The 14,018-nt window shown below is 40.6% G+C and overlaps 1 protein-coding gene across 3 annotated transcripts in view; it reads left to right on the top strand.

Annotated features, from left to right (window-relative positions):
• Nucleotides 1–14,018, top strand: part of Rffl (ring finger and FYVE like domain containing E3 ubiquitin protein ligase) — a 79,221-nt gene that overhangs the window by 26,530 nt on the left and 38,673 nt on the right. For 2 of the 3 annotated variants that reach the window (XM_033762904.1, XM_033762902.1), the window contains exon 1: nt 7,847–8,078. The exons of the other annotated variant lie outside the window; for it this stretch is intronic. The gene's annotated coding sequence lies outside the window, so the exon portion shown is untranslated. Of the gene's footprint in view, nt 1–7,846; nt 8,079–14,018 lie in introns of those variants that run through there. 3 annotated transcript variants of the gene reach the window in all.

The raw sequence follows: 14,018 nt of genomic DNA, 5'->3' as shown, positions 1-14,018 counted from the left end.
AAAAAAAAAAAAAAAAAAGAAAGTATCAACACATTGGGCTGGGGGTGGAGCTTGGTGGTGAGTGCAAGGTTCTGGTTTGATCCCTAGTGCCACATACAAAAATGTACCAATACTTACGTGCTTTCCATGTGCCAGGGAGGTTACTCTATTAATTCTTTCTGGATTTTTTTGTTTGTTTTGTTTTTTGAGACACGGTCTCACTATGTAGTTCAGGCTGGCCTTGAACTCACTGTGTAGCCCATCCTTGAAATTGTGGTGATCCTCCTGCTTCAGCCGAGTGCTGGGATTATAGGCGCCACCATACCTGGCATCCGTTAACTCATTTAATCCTCCCAACCATCCTGTGAGGTGAGTAGAGATATCAATCATTATCTGTGTTCCACAGGTGCAAAAGCACTGCACAGAGAAGTTAAAGACCTGGCCTAGAGCCACACAGTGCTCAACCCAAAAGTCCAACTGTGAAGCTTAAGCTCCCAGTCACTAGGGGACAGCTGCCTTCCTCTCTGTCAGCTCATCCACTACAACTACTTTTTGGAGTGGATCTTTACAAATAGGATGCTTTCATATAATGTGGATGTGGAACTGTCATGGCCTCCTGTATAGAATGGGATTTAAAAATGATAGTAGCAATGCTTGTTCATACTGTTAGAGTTGTTTTATTGTTTTTTTCTAGGTTGAAAGAATGTAAATGTATTTGATATGTAAGCCAGCAATCTTAAAAGCATTTTTGGCTGAACATCTAAAGCAGTCAGTTAAGAGAAGAATTCACCGGGGCTGGGGATTTAGCTCAGCCGGTTTGGTGGCCTGCCTCGCAAGCACAAGGACTTGAGTTCGATCCCCAGTAACACACACACACACACACACACACACACATACACAAAAGAGAAGAATTCACTGGTGCTGTTTCATTTTTCAGTTTGGTGTTTGGTGTGTCTTCCCAATAAGGTTTGTCAATAGGCCTTCCCAACACATTGATTCCTATACAAGAAATGTAGGTGTTGGTGCCCCTCAGGGCCTCATGTTGTGACAATAGAATAAATAGTGATACCATTTTTAGCAAGAAGCTGTTGATCAGTGTAGAAAGTAAAACTTGGTTATCTGGAGCTTGAGGCAAATTTTGTGCTGGGAGAAATACAGAAGCAGTGTTGTTTTAATTTTTTCCACTAATCTCTCCCTCGCATGTTGGAGACTGCTACTGAGACTTTCAGAAGTAAAACTATTTGCAGAAAGAGAAGCCTGTCACATATGAGCTGGTAATTACATCTCTCACAATGTACTTGTCTAACTGCTTGGTTTTCAGATGTTTTTGATATTAAGCCCAGCTCCTTTTACTGCCTGCTAAGCTGAAATTGCAGTGAGAGTTTATTCTGCATTGGTTACTTCTGCTGCCTTCAGGCCTGTTCCTCATGGCTTTGGGGGAGCTCAGATAAAAGAGATGAGAAGGGATGGGGACAAGTAATAGCTGACTGTTTCGGGTAGTTAGGCCAGTAGCCTGTCTGTGCTTAAAGAATCACTGCTACTCTCCATCTCAGCATAGTAGAGACTACGAAACAGAATGAAACATGCCACACTTTATAAGCTTTTCACCTTTCTTTAGTTCTGCTTAGTTGCTGGGCAGTTGACTGAATAATTGTGCTTTTAAAAAAACTTGTTTTGAGATAATTATAGATTAATTGTAGATTCATGGAAAGGTGCAGAAGTAGTACAGATTATCCCAGCTACTTGGGAGACTGAGACAGAAGGATTGTAGGTTCATGGCCAGCTTGAGCTACATAGCAAGTTCAAAGCTAGCATAGACTGCATAGCCAGACCCTGTCTCAAAAACAAAACAAAAAACTAAAATAACACAAAATACATGTGAAATTGTGTGTCTATCATATATAATTAAATATATGTTCCCCACCTGCTCTTCACAGTGCCTTATTTCAAATGCATATATTCTATGGGGATTTTTTTTTTAAGCTCTTAATTCTTGGGACAGAGCTTTAGGTTCTTTCCTCTGAGTCTTGTTTGTTCTGTTATAAAAGAGATGAGAAACCAGGTGTGGTATAATCTCAGCACTCGGGAGGCTGAGGCAGGAGAATCACTGCAAGTTCCAGGTTAGCCTGGGCTACATAGTGAGTTCAAGCCCAATCTGAACTATGTCCTGAGACCCTGTCTCAAAAAACAAACAAACAAAAAAGAAAGAAAAATATGTTTTATTCCTTGCTACGTAGATTTGGGTTGAATATGGTTGACCATTATTTGCAAGTAAATCAGAATTCTGGGTGTTAGGATGTATCTATCCACTTTATTATAAATAATGCAGGTCTAATTTTATGATGTGAACTCTTGCAGAGCCTTAGGGAAGTGAGATCTGTGAGTACAGTGGTCTTTTGAGAATGTAGAGTCCTTTGGGTATTTGTCTACTCATCAGCTGCTTAGTCAGATGGAACGATTTCTTAAGTGCTACCAAAATGCACAGTTCAGTCTTTATTTTGAAATCTCTCCTATCTTCTCTCCCTCTTCCATTACTTTAATTATTTTGATGGGACATTCAAGTTGCGCAGTCTTACCTTTTATTTCTATAGCCTAGAGAAGCCAGTTTGATGTTTACTGTAGTTGAACAGGTAATCTTATCTACTTGGCTAGAAAGCACCCTTCAAAATGAAACACGTGTTGACAAAGGCCCCTAGACTTGGGGATGTGAACAAAGATAACTTAATCTTGTGGCATTTTTAGTGGAAACCAGGGTGAAAGTTGAGGATGTTTGACTTCTGGAGTCAGGGTGTGTAAAGGGAAGAGTGTGTGAATTGTGTGTGTGTGTGTGTGTGTGTGTATTCAGGGAGAAGAATCCAGAGATATATATAAAAAGAATTATGAATTCCAGAAATATATAAAAAATTATGAATTCCAGAAATCTTCAAGGTTGAATTAGACTCTGGCTCTGTTGTCAGGAAGGTTCCTGGGGTAGGTAAGTGATAGGGCATGGGCCTATTAGTCACTTTGTCACAGAGCTGTTAGAGTGGTGTAGGTGATGGAATTTGATGACAGGGGCCTTTTCCCTGCCCTTTTTCTGTATTAGCAGCTCAGGAAGAAAACTAAGAAATAGCCTTGTGTAGAAAATTACACCCATCGAATGGTTTTGAGATTTCCATTTCCAGGTTTCTGAAATGAGCTGCCCAAGACAGCAATTTGATCACGTCTGTGTGTGACTCCCTTTTCCCAGTCTTGTCGTCAGGTCCTCAGACTGTGTCCTGACAGCTTCTCATTCCTCCTTTCCCTGCACGCTTGCTACTTTTTCAATTACTGACATAGAAAAATCTAGTATTTCATTGTGCCTGAGGTAGGTAGTTGCTAGACTCTGATATTGGATACCTTTCCTGAGCTATGAAGAATTACACTGTAGTGGATAATAAAGTGCCCACAGTTACATTATAGAACAGATTCTGGTAACCGTACCAGTGGGGACAAACTGGGTTTGTGGGCCCTTGTGTTGTGCTGGCGTTGTTTTGCAGTAGAATGTTATGAAGCAGGTTGAGCTCAGCAGTGCTAGTTCTTATATCTGAACGTGAAAGTGGCTCGTTAAAGATTAAAAGGACTCCCTGGTCCTCCTGGCCCCAAGATGGCATGATCTCCACCATGGCGACAGCCTTGATCTCCCAGGAGAGGCCATTTTATACGGCAGGTTTGTGCTCCCAGACGTTACAGTGAGCCTGTGCTGGTTGATGCTGTGGTGATAAGTTGACATTTGGGCACTGTCAAGACATATGAGCTATATAGCATCACATGGTTTGAATTTCTGGGCAACAGCAACAACAAAAAAATAACCTGCCTCATCAAGATGTCAGAAGCTTCAACTTTTAACCTGTACCTTTGAGGGAGGTTTTCTCCTTTATTTTACTTAACTATTCTGTTGAGTCAAGAGAACTTTAATTTTCACAGCCATAAAAATTCCATTAAGCCTCTTGTACTGCATCTCAGGTGTGAAAATGTCTCAGTGTAACAAGACTGACTGTGACAGCTAAAATCCTTAATAGTTAGTTAAGATAATTGTCTCTGGAGGCTTGAAGAAAATAATGGCCCAACCAACAATAGCAGTTCCATAGTTAAATTCTTTGTGGTTCCTGTGGGTGAGGGAACTAATGTCTAGAGCCTACTCTGTGTGACTTTTGTTCAGCTTGGTGGTCTTTGAAAAAAATATCTTTTTATTCTGAGTAGAGCTTAGGGAAAATAGCTGTGACCTGTCTCTCAAAACACAATCCAAGCTGGGAGTGGTGACACAGACCTGTAATCCCAGTTACTCAGGAAGCTGAAGCAGGAGGATCACAAGGTTGAGACTAGCCTGGGCCTATGTAGCGAGACTATTGTATTAAAAAGGGTGAAATCGGACTAGGGATTTAGCTCAGTGGTTCTGCTGCCTGCCTCTCAAGCACAAGGACCTGAGTTCAATCCCTGGTATACAAATAAACAAAACAACAACAACAAAAAAACCTGAAACAAAAACCCAAAACAAAAACACCTAAACCCCCAAACATAAAATCTCTGAAATGCTCAGTGTCATTTAGGCTGCTGGAGTAGGGAAGTAGATAAATGGGAGGTTTGAAAAGAAAGGATGTTAAAGGGAAAAGATTAGTTTTTAAATAATAAAAAATTTAAAGCTCTAAATTTTAACTTACCAAGTAGTATTTGAATATGTTATTGTTACAAGTCATGTATGGATGAAGCTAAGAATGGCTCCTTGAGCCTTGCTCCTAACATGGTTCCCTCCCTGGTTTGTTATCTCCCCAGGACTTTTTGTATGCATTTGTTAGTTTTTTTTTTATTGAGTTTATTGGTACATTCTAGGTATACAGTACAGTTACATTCATTACTGGGATCTTGTACCTTTACATGACAGGTCTTGGTTCTCATTGTTAGTTTTTTTTTTATTGAGTTTATTGGTACATTCTAGGTATACAGTACAGTTACATTCATTACTGGGATCTTGTACCTTTACATGACAGGTCTTGGTTCTCATTGTTAGTTTTTTTTTCATGTATTTGTAAGACCACAGGATACTAAGAAATAAATTTTTTTTGTGGGGGGGTTACCAGGGAACTAACTCAGGACTTTGTGCTTGTGAGGCAGGCGGTGGCACCACTGAGCTAAATCCCCGGCCTGACCAAATTTTACTGTTTGATTTACACACACACACACACACACACACACACTCATTAAATATTTGTTGTGACCACTTGGAAAAAAATAAATCTATAAATAGCTTTGGGTAGTAAATTGCTTGCATTAAAAAAATGTGTTGAAAGACCTTAATCACAAAGCTAGCTGTTTTAAGCACCAAGACACATCAAGTAAAGGTACAAGATCCCAGTGATGAACGTAACTATTGTATACCTAAAACATACCAATAAACTCAGTGAAAAAAAATTAAATGTGGATGGGGTGGGAGCCACCACCCCTGTATCTTTCAAAAAGAGAAAAAAAAACTAGTTGTTTTTTTTCTCATATAACCTCATACCTCAAGTGCCAGAAGCCATTAGTTCAAATACAGCATCTCTCTCTCTCTTTCTCTTTTGTTTTTGTTTTTTTGTTGTTTTGAGGCAGGGTCACTCTAGGCTATATAGCCCAGGTAGGTCTTGGGCTCAGGGTCCTCCTTTTGCCCCTGTGTGGTGGAGAGGTTGAGGTGTTCTCTACAGGTTCTAGGCCAGTCTGGCCTACCTAGTGAGTTCAAGGCCAGCCTGAACTACATAATGGGACCTTGTCTCAGAAAAAAAATCCTGGGATTACTAGTATGTGCTACTATGCCTGGCTCAAATTGGCGTCTTTTAGAAGTTATAAGCGGATACTCTTTAACTTTGTCAGTCTAAAAGGAGGAACTGGGATGGAGTATGGCTGTATTTTGGGGAAACCATTTAAAACTAATGGAATCCCAGAGAGGGAAATGAGAAGCTTCAATATAGCTCTCCTAACCTCTTGAATCGTGTCTGAGCAGATTTATGGACTTCCATTGCTTCTGATCCTCAGTTCTCCTTCCATAACTCACATTTACTTTCTTGACATTGTACTGTCTGAAAGTTTCTCTCCCTTATTTAAAGTTTACCAATTTAGTCTAAGCCCAAAGGTGTTTTTTGTTTTCTTTGGTACTGGGGATTGAATTTGGGACCTTGCAAGGCAGATGGGTGGCAGAACCACTGAGCTAAATTCCCAGCCCAAAGCCCAAAGATTTTTTTTTTTAAGAGTAGGAAAAATAAGGACCCGAGTTTGATCCCCAGTCCAAAAAAAAAAAAAAAAAAAAGTAGGAAAAATTTATTGAGATAAAGCTTCTATATAAGAGAGACAGAAGGGGGACCAGAAAATGGGTTGCCCGCTCATCCAACTTCTTAAACCTGGTTTCTGGGACAAAGCCATGAGGTGGGGTGGGTTCAAGGTGGGACAAAAGTATAGTCAACTAATAAGATTTACAAGTACAGTAAGCTTTTGTAACAACACTGGTCCCACCCCAAAGAAGGTGCCATGTTTGTACCTTGAGAGTTATTTCACATTAGAATGTCTGTGACTTATCATCAGCTACAGAAATAATTTTCAAAATGTGGTCCATGAGATAATGGTTGTCAGCTACTATAAAGATACTTTTATCATTTGAAAAGGACTGATTAACACACCCTGCAGGGAAACTTTCTTTACACAGCCATTTTCTGAATAGAGAACACTGGAGGGGAGAAAAAACAGGGATCATTTTATAATGCCTTATAAAAGCCCAGAATGAGAATGGCTTTCCTACTGGAATAATGTAGTGAAGGAGAATTATGATTTGGGTAAAGGACTTTTTTTTTTAAACTAGCCCCTTGAATAGAATTAAATAGCATAGTTTAAAAAAAAACCCTCCAATTCTGTCTACATGTACATTTTAATTAAGCCAACATTTATTGAATGAGTAACTGGGTTGGCAGCTACTTTCAGAGTTCATGGTACTTTGAAAGATGGAGGAGGGAATGCCCCCTCTAAGAAATAGGTGATGGCTGTGGGGAACCCTCACATACTGTGAGCAGAGAACAGAAAGATCTGATATGAACTTCAGTTTCTCTCATCAGATTAAAACACACAGACAGCAAAGGCTTGATCTTTTGTTTTCTTAGTATAATACCAATGCCAATTTTGCCTCTCGGGACAAATTCAATAATAATGAATAGCTGTTGATGAGCCACTTATTCTAGAATTGATTTTTTAATAAGCAAGCTAATAAATGAGAATTGACATGCATTTAGGGTTTTTTTTTCTTTTAAGAGCAAGTATTAAAGTGATTTTCACAGCCTCCTGTATCCTTTATTCATCCAGCAGGTATGATGGTGGATGATTTAGCTGTAGCATAGAGATTGTGGCATCTGATTTTTAAAAATCCTGTAGTATTTCTGTCTTAATGACAGGAGACGAAGTTGCCTAAGGAAGCAGATAGGTCAGAGGAGGCCTCCTGGGGAAAAAACTCTGAGCTTGGTTAGAGCTGACAAAAAGTCACCCTAATGATTTGACCAGTTGGATGACTGGTCCAGTTCCTGAGGCCACTGACCCAGGTGTTTCAGTTCGTAAATGCAGAGTGACTTTTGTATCACTCTCCTGGGGAAATCTTTAGAGCTGTGAGCTTTCTGCCTGTGGCAATCTTGCTGTCCCAAACCCCAGATGAAATTTCAGGAACTGGCCCCTGGAGCTTTCCTGGTAAGGGTTCCAAGAGGCTGCCAAGTTACCAGAAGCAGGGGAGTAAGGTTTACCTGCCCCCAGTAAACAGCCCTTGATTTAAAACAATCAGTGGGGTGCCTCTTCTTTTCTAGGTTACAGTTAATTGCACTTGGCTCAGGCTGAGTTGTTTGGGAAATAGGAGTTTTGCCTAGCATGAGTCAGCACTGCCCTGGGTAACCGGCTCTGCTCTGTTGCAATCTTGCTTACCAAAGATACATCCCCAGGCGGCACCATTCACTCTGCCTGAAAGCTGCTGCTGTTGGTTCCTGAGATGATCTCATCTGGATAGGGCTCCAACAACCTCAGAAGCAGGAGCTGACAGCAGCTTGCTGTCTACCGTGGCAATGTTTTGAAACAAGCAAAATCAGGTAACCCCAGACAGTTTTATTGGTTTCTTTAGAGTAAGCTGGGGGTAGAAAGTGGGGAAATGCATAGTCCTCAGAAGTGGGTTAGTTCCTTGTCAATTTGGATACCTTAAAGCCAGCCCTTTAGCTCTCTGAAAAGGTCTTTAGGAGGTCTTTTGTTTGGATTCTGAATGTGGCTTTAGACAATTAGACCATTGATTGTATAAACCTTAGAGAAGCCAAACACGTTAGGTTTATAGCTTTATCCATCTTTTGTTCTTGGTTTTTTTTTTCCTATTCTTTTTATGTCGTCTGAGAAGCAGCTTGGTTTCACCAAACCATTATGAGCAGAAGAGATGTGAACACATTTTGCTCACCTTCCTAGCCAACTGTGAATACTAACATGTGGGAAGCACGATCTGACCAGTGAGTTTTGCCCATCGTCTGTTCTAAGGGATTGTGAGGACCTCCCACATCTCTGATTCTCTCAGAGCCCTGCCCAACCTTCCCACTCCATTTCACCTCTAAATGTTTTAACTTCCACTGAAGAGGACAGATTGTCCTGCCCCTAGTTAGTTGCCCTCTTCAGAGTTTGCTTCTTCTTGCAGTTACCTCAGTTCACTCTCACCTCAGACCGTGCGCCCCTAATCCTTCTCTGAAGCACCCCTCCTGGCTCTCCTGACCAGCTGGTTCCAGCATAGAAGTCACTTCTGCCACAAAGCAGCTGCTTACCTGCCAAGGCTGGATGAGTACCCAGGACAATGTGGTCTTTAGCCATAGGGTAGGGAGATGGAAAACTGAAGCTTGTATCCATGGCACTTGGCACATGCACATAGCAGTTTCTCAGTAAGGGTAGGGAGAGGAGGAGCCTATATAACGGCTTGTACCATCATGCTTTCCTGGAGATCAACTGTTATCACCTCCTAATTATCAAATCTAATGTCCCAGTTTCATCCTCCATCATTTTGTTTTTTTGTTTTTTGTTATTTTTTCTTGTGGTATCAAAGTCAGGAACTTGTGCTTGCAAGGCAGGCGTGGTGCTACTGAGCTATATCCCTGGCCCTCACCCTCCACCTTTGCCTATCATTTAACACCGCGAATCCTTTTTCCTCAGTGTCCTCTTCATTTCTCTTGTCCTAGTTTCCAGGGTGTCCTTTTATTCTTTTTTCACATTCTCTGTCCCATAAAAGTTGAGATGCTTCCAGGCTTTTGCCCTTCCCTTCAAGAATCTCAATTGTGCCCCCACATTCAGCTACCCTCATTGTATTTTACTGACCCAGCAATCTCTCCCAAACTTCAGATTCTTACTGCCAACTGGACCAATTTTCAGACTGTCTCCAACTTGACAGACCATGGCATCTTTTTTTTTTCTTTTTTACATGGCATCTTAAAATCAACATGTACATAACACAGTATTTTACCTACTGTCTTATTTGCTATCTGTGTGTGTTTCCATATGTTCTACATGTTTGAACTCCGTTATATTCATCAATTTTACTGTTCTTTTATGTTCCAGTCCTCTAAATATGCTGATTGCGTGGTTGCTAAACTCTTGACTGCATGGTTTGTTTTGTGGCTCTTCACCCCCACTTGTCTTGGCTTTAATTTACCTGAAGCAAAAAAAAAAAAAAAAAAAAAACCTGGAACTTTTTAAAAGGCCTTTGATCAATATGGCCCAGTGGCTTGAGATTCTTCCGCAAAAAAAAAAAAAAAAAAAAAAAAAAACCTGGACATTTTGTTTAAACAAACCAGTGGCTTAAAATTTTGTTTGTGAATACTTAGGCAGAGCCTGCACTCTTCAAAGGTTACAGGGACTACCATTTTCTTGCTGACTTTGCCTGTAGGAATTTGATGTTTGTAACTTATGGTTCAACTGTTTGTAACTTCTTCAAATGGGCTTGTCACGCTACAATAAATACTTTTCTGCTCCCATCTGCACCATATTGTTGCCCAAGTTATCTTCCAAAAGGCTAAATCTGATGTTTTCATTTCAGGCACCCTATTTCCTACTTAGTTTGATTTGTAAAGCCTTTCCCATTTGACCCTGTCCTACCTGTTATCATCTTGTCTTCTTGTCCCTTTGTCGTTTTTCTCTTTTTCAACCCCTTTGAACTTGTTTTCCCACTCCCTGGATGTACCTTGTCTCTTTAGGACCCTGTGCATTTTCCAGTGGCTTCTCTTTTTCTGACCATCAAAATCTGCGTCTCCCGGGGGATTCATTTCATATACAAAGTCCTCTCTGACCTTGTGTATTCTTCCTTATTTAGACTTCTCAGTCCTGTCTCTCACTTCTGCTGGGCTCTTGAGTTCCTTGACTGAATTTGGTCCTTGGCCTACAGCCCAGCCCCCCAGAGACAATGAGTGAAGTAGGTCCCCAGGGTCAAACCACTATTCTAAATGTCTTTATTAGTCTTTGAAACATTAAAAATTTGTATGCTCCCTTGTTAGATGGATGTTTTGGGTTTCTGTCAGTTGCACTTGAGCCCATGGCTGCCTGTTCTGAATGTGTCACCTAAAACTGTCAGGTAACCATTCTAAGTTAAAGATTTAAAGGACCTGCTAAAATCTTGTCCCACTGAATTACCTAGCATTTTTATAGTGCTTTAAAAAATTATTTCTGTACATCATTTGATACAATAACCCTAACCCTGTGTTGGGTAGGCTTTGTTATTACCAGTGGTATTAAAGCCAGTTCTGATATAAAAGCATATATTCAGGTAAGCTCAAAAAGAAAACATGTTCTTAGACTACACAAAACAGCTGTTTAGATTCTATGTAGTTATATGCATCTGGGTTCTACATAAATGGTGCCTTTTCTCAAAAGGCAAGTGCAAGCTGGGCATGGTGGTACATACCTGTAATAGTAGCACTTTGGAAAGCTGAGACAGGAGGATTGGAAATTTGAACACAGTTTGGGCAACTTGGTGGAAACTTTGTCTCAAAATGAAAAGGCCAGGGATATAGCTCAGTGTGAAGGTTCTAGGTTCAATTTCCAGTATTGAGCTGTGTGTGTGTCGGGGGGGGGTATAATAAGGATTTTGTCTTTACAAGGCATTTTTATCATCAGGGTAGGAGGAAGAGGTAGGCAGAGCTTGCCTGACCTATGGCAGTTGTGGTTAGAGACCTTTCATTGAAATTAATGGTGCACCACCCCAGCCTGAGTTTCAGGCACCTCTTTCTATTGTTCTTCAAAAATCAGATCTTTGTTCAAACTGACTGCTGTACTGGGGTGTCAGGGAAGGGAGATAAGTTAAAGGAGTCAGCAGCACAAGGTGGACTGAGCAGCGTGTTAAGAACAGAAAGATTTCAGAGCTGGGTATGGTAGTACATACCTGTAACCCCAGCACCTGGGAGGCTGAGACAGAAGGATCACTATGAGTTGAGGCCAGCCTGGGCTACATAGTGAGTTCAGAGCCAGCTTGAACTACATAGGAAGACCTTGTTTCAAAAAACCAAAAAACAAACCAAACCCAAACAAACAAACAAAAACTCGAAAAGGTTTCATAGGAATTACAGTAGGGGCTTAGATTTATGCAGAACACCTAGTAACTTTTGTGTTGCTGCCATGTTTGGGACTGCTTAGATTACAGAAAGATGGACCATTGGAGGGTAGGAAATCTGTGTTAGACACATGTGCCATTTCATTTGGATCCTATCAATGTAAGTTTTTAAAAAAGGAAAGATTTTAGCCTCAAGAAGCAAAACTTAAGGGATGGCTTGATCACCATCTTCAAATACAAGAATAATTGCCATGGGGGATTTTGATTAATTGTTCTTCATGAACTTCAAAGATTTTAAGGAGAAATGGGTTTAAATCAAAGGAGGGATAATTTTGATGAAGACCAGGAAGAGTTTTTTGATCATCGAAGTTGGGACATATTTGAATGACTGCTAAAGAGTTTGGAATTTTTATTATTCCAGTTGTGTTATTGTGTAATTAATCACCCCAAAGCTTTTGATGGCATAAATGACAACCTTTGTGTTTGCGCATGTGTGTGTGTGTTACTGGGGATTGAACCCAGGGCTTTCTCACTGGGCTATATCCCCACTCCTTTTTGAGAAAAGGTGTTGCTAAATTGCTAAATTATCTCAGCTGGGCTCTAACTTTTGATCCTCCAGCCTCAGCCTCCCAGAGTGCTGGGTTTACAGGAATGTGCCACCACACCCAGTTTAAATGACAACCATTTATTGCTCATGACTCAGTGTATTTAGTAACTCAGGGCAAGGATACATTGCTCAAAATGACTCCTCTCACATATCTGGAGACTTGCTGCTAGGTTTTGGCAGGGACATCTTAGTTCTTATCATTTATTACTGTAGGTCAGACTCCTTTTACGTAATGGCTGGACCATAATGAAATCTGCACGGTTTCTTTAGACATAGTCCCAGGAGTCATGCATCATCACTGTTGCTCCATTCTTTTGGTCAGACTCACAGATTCAAGTGGTATGAACATAGACTTCTCTTCTTGAAGGGTAGAGTCTAAAGTCACTTTGCAAAAAGACATGCAGTTTGGGTGGAATTATTGCTGCCAATCTTGAAAACAATTTATCATATAGATCTTAGCTATTCCATGAGAGAATAGTCAGTGTATGTTTATCGGATGGGTAGTTGGGCATATGACTTATAAATCTGCCTGTGTATTGGAGTCACCTGGAAGTTTTTACTGGTTTAGATCTCTAGGTATCAGACATGTGACTCAGCATCTCCTGAGGGTGTTGCCTTGTATAGGTCACTTTGTGTGCTTTCTCTTAGGTAAATACTAGTAAAATGAGTACAGGTTTGGAGCAAGTCCAGAGAGTATACTATATAAGGCAAAGTGATAGTTGCCTTAGATAGGCCTGCTGGTCTTTTGCTTTGGGGACTTGGCTGACCCCCCCTGCCTGGCACGCCCTTCCCTCCAGTCTCCCTGCTGTAAGTTAGATCTCATTCAGCCAGCACATTATCAGAGCATTGTTTCTTGATGGCTTACTTATTTTTTTCTCAGAGTTTTTACCACTTTTCCTTCATTGCATTCTTTAGTCTGTAATTAAATATTTGTGTGATTATTTGACTCATATATAATAGACAAGAATATATGTAATTTGCTTCTTTGCTGTATCTAACATAGTGCGTGCCTCATAAAAGGCACTCAGTATTTGTTGAATGAATAGTTGATTGAATGCCTGAGTGAATGGAGTAACACAGTGATATTTGAATTCAAGAGTGATTAGAGTTTTGGACAGGTGGAGCAAATGAGTGAGATTCATTGCCATGAAATGGAAAATGTGAATCATATTGCTCATGTAATTTTAGATTGGGGGAAATGGTTTGAAAAAAAGTGGAAGGGTTTGGTTTTGAGTGTACTTACTATGCTAAAGTTGAGGTGCGGCTATCTAACACACCCTTAGAAATGAGGTACTGAAACTGAAAGGTCAGACTGGTGCCAGATGTTTAGATTCAGGAGTTAAATGAGTACTGTGGAACCTATTCTTTGAACAAATGTACTGAGTCCCCTCTGGGGGCCAGATAGTTGTATTATAGGGAAGGTAAACTAAAGGCTGACTGATAAGGAGCCCTGTTCTAAAAAGCTGGGAAGAGTGTTCCAGCCAGGAAAGGAATCTCGAATGTGCAGGCCTTGGGGCAATAAGTACCTTACTGTTTCTGAGAAATAGAACGGAGATGATGGGAAGCTAAAGTGCGGTGAACGAGGAGGAGAGTAGTCATGAAGGTGGAGGACCTAGGAAAAGCCATCCATTTATGGAACGGATCTGTGCTGACCTAGGAGAAAGGGCTGCTGTAGATGGAGTGGAGTTGATGATGTGTGTGTGTGATGGGAAGGTGAAGACAGAATACCAGCTATTTCTGTAGTGAGAGTGGGAGTTGAAGAAGAAGGGAAATGACAGAGTGCAGTTTGTGCTTTGCACAAACTTGAAGCACGTATGTGAAATTTTCGGTTAGCTTTTTTTTTTTTTTTTTTTTTTT

The sequence above is a fragment of the Fukomys damarensis genome, unplaced genomic scaffold (assembly GCF_012274545.1).
Source record: "Fukomys damarensis isolate Sample0158 unplaced genomic scaffold, DMR_v1.0_HiC HiC_scaffold_13, whole genome shotgun sequence".
Taxonomy (NCBI): Eukaryota; Metazoa; Chordata; class Mammalia; order Rodentia; family Bathyergidae; genus Fukomys; species Fukomys damarensis.
Note: the sequence above shows the minus strand (reverse complement) of the source record. Positions and strands in the feature narration are given on the sequence as shown.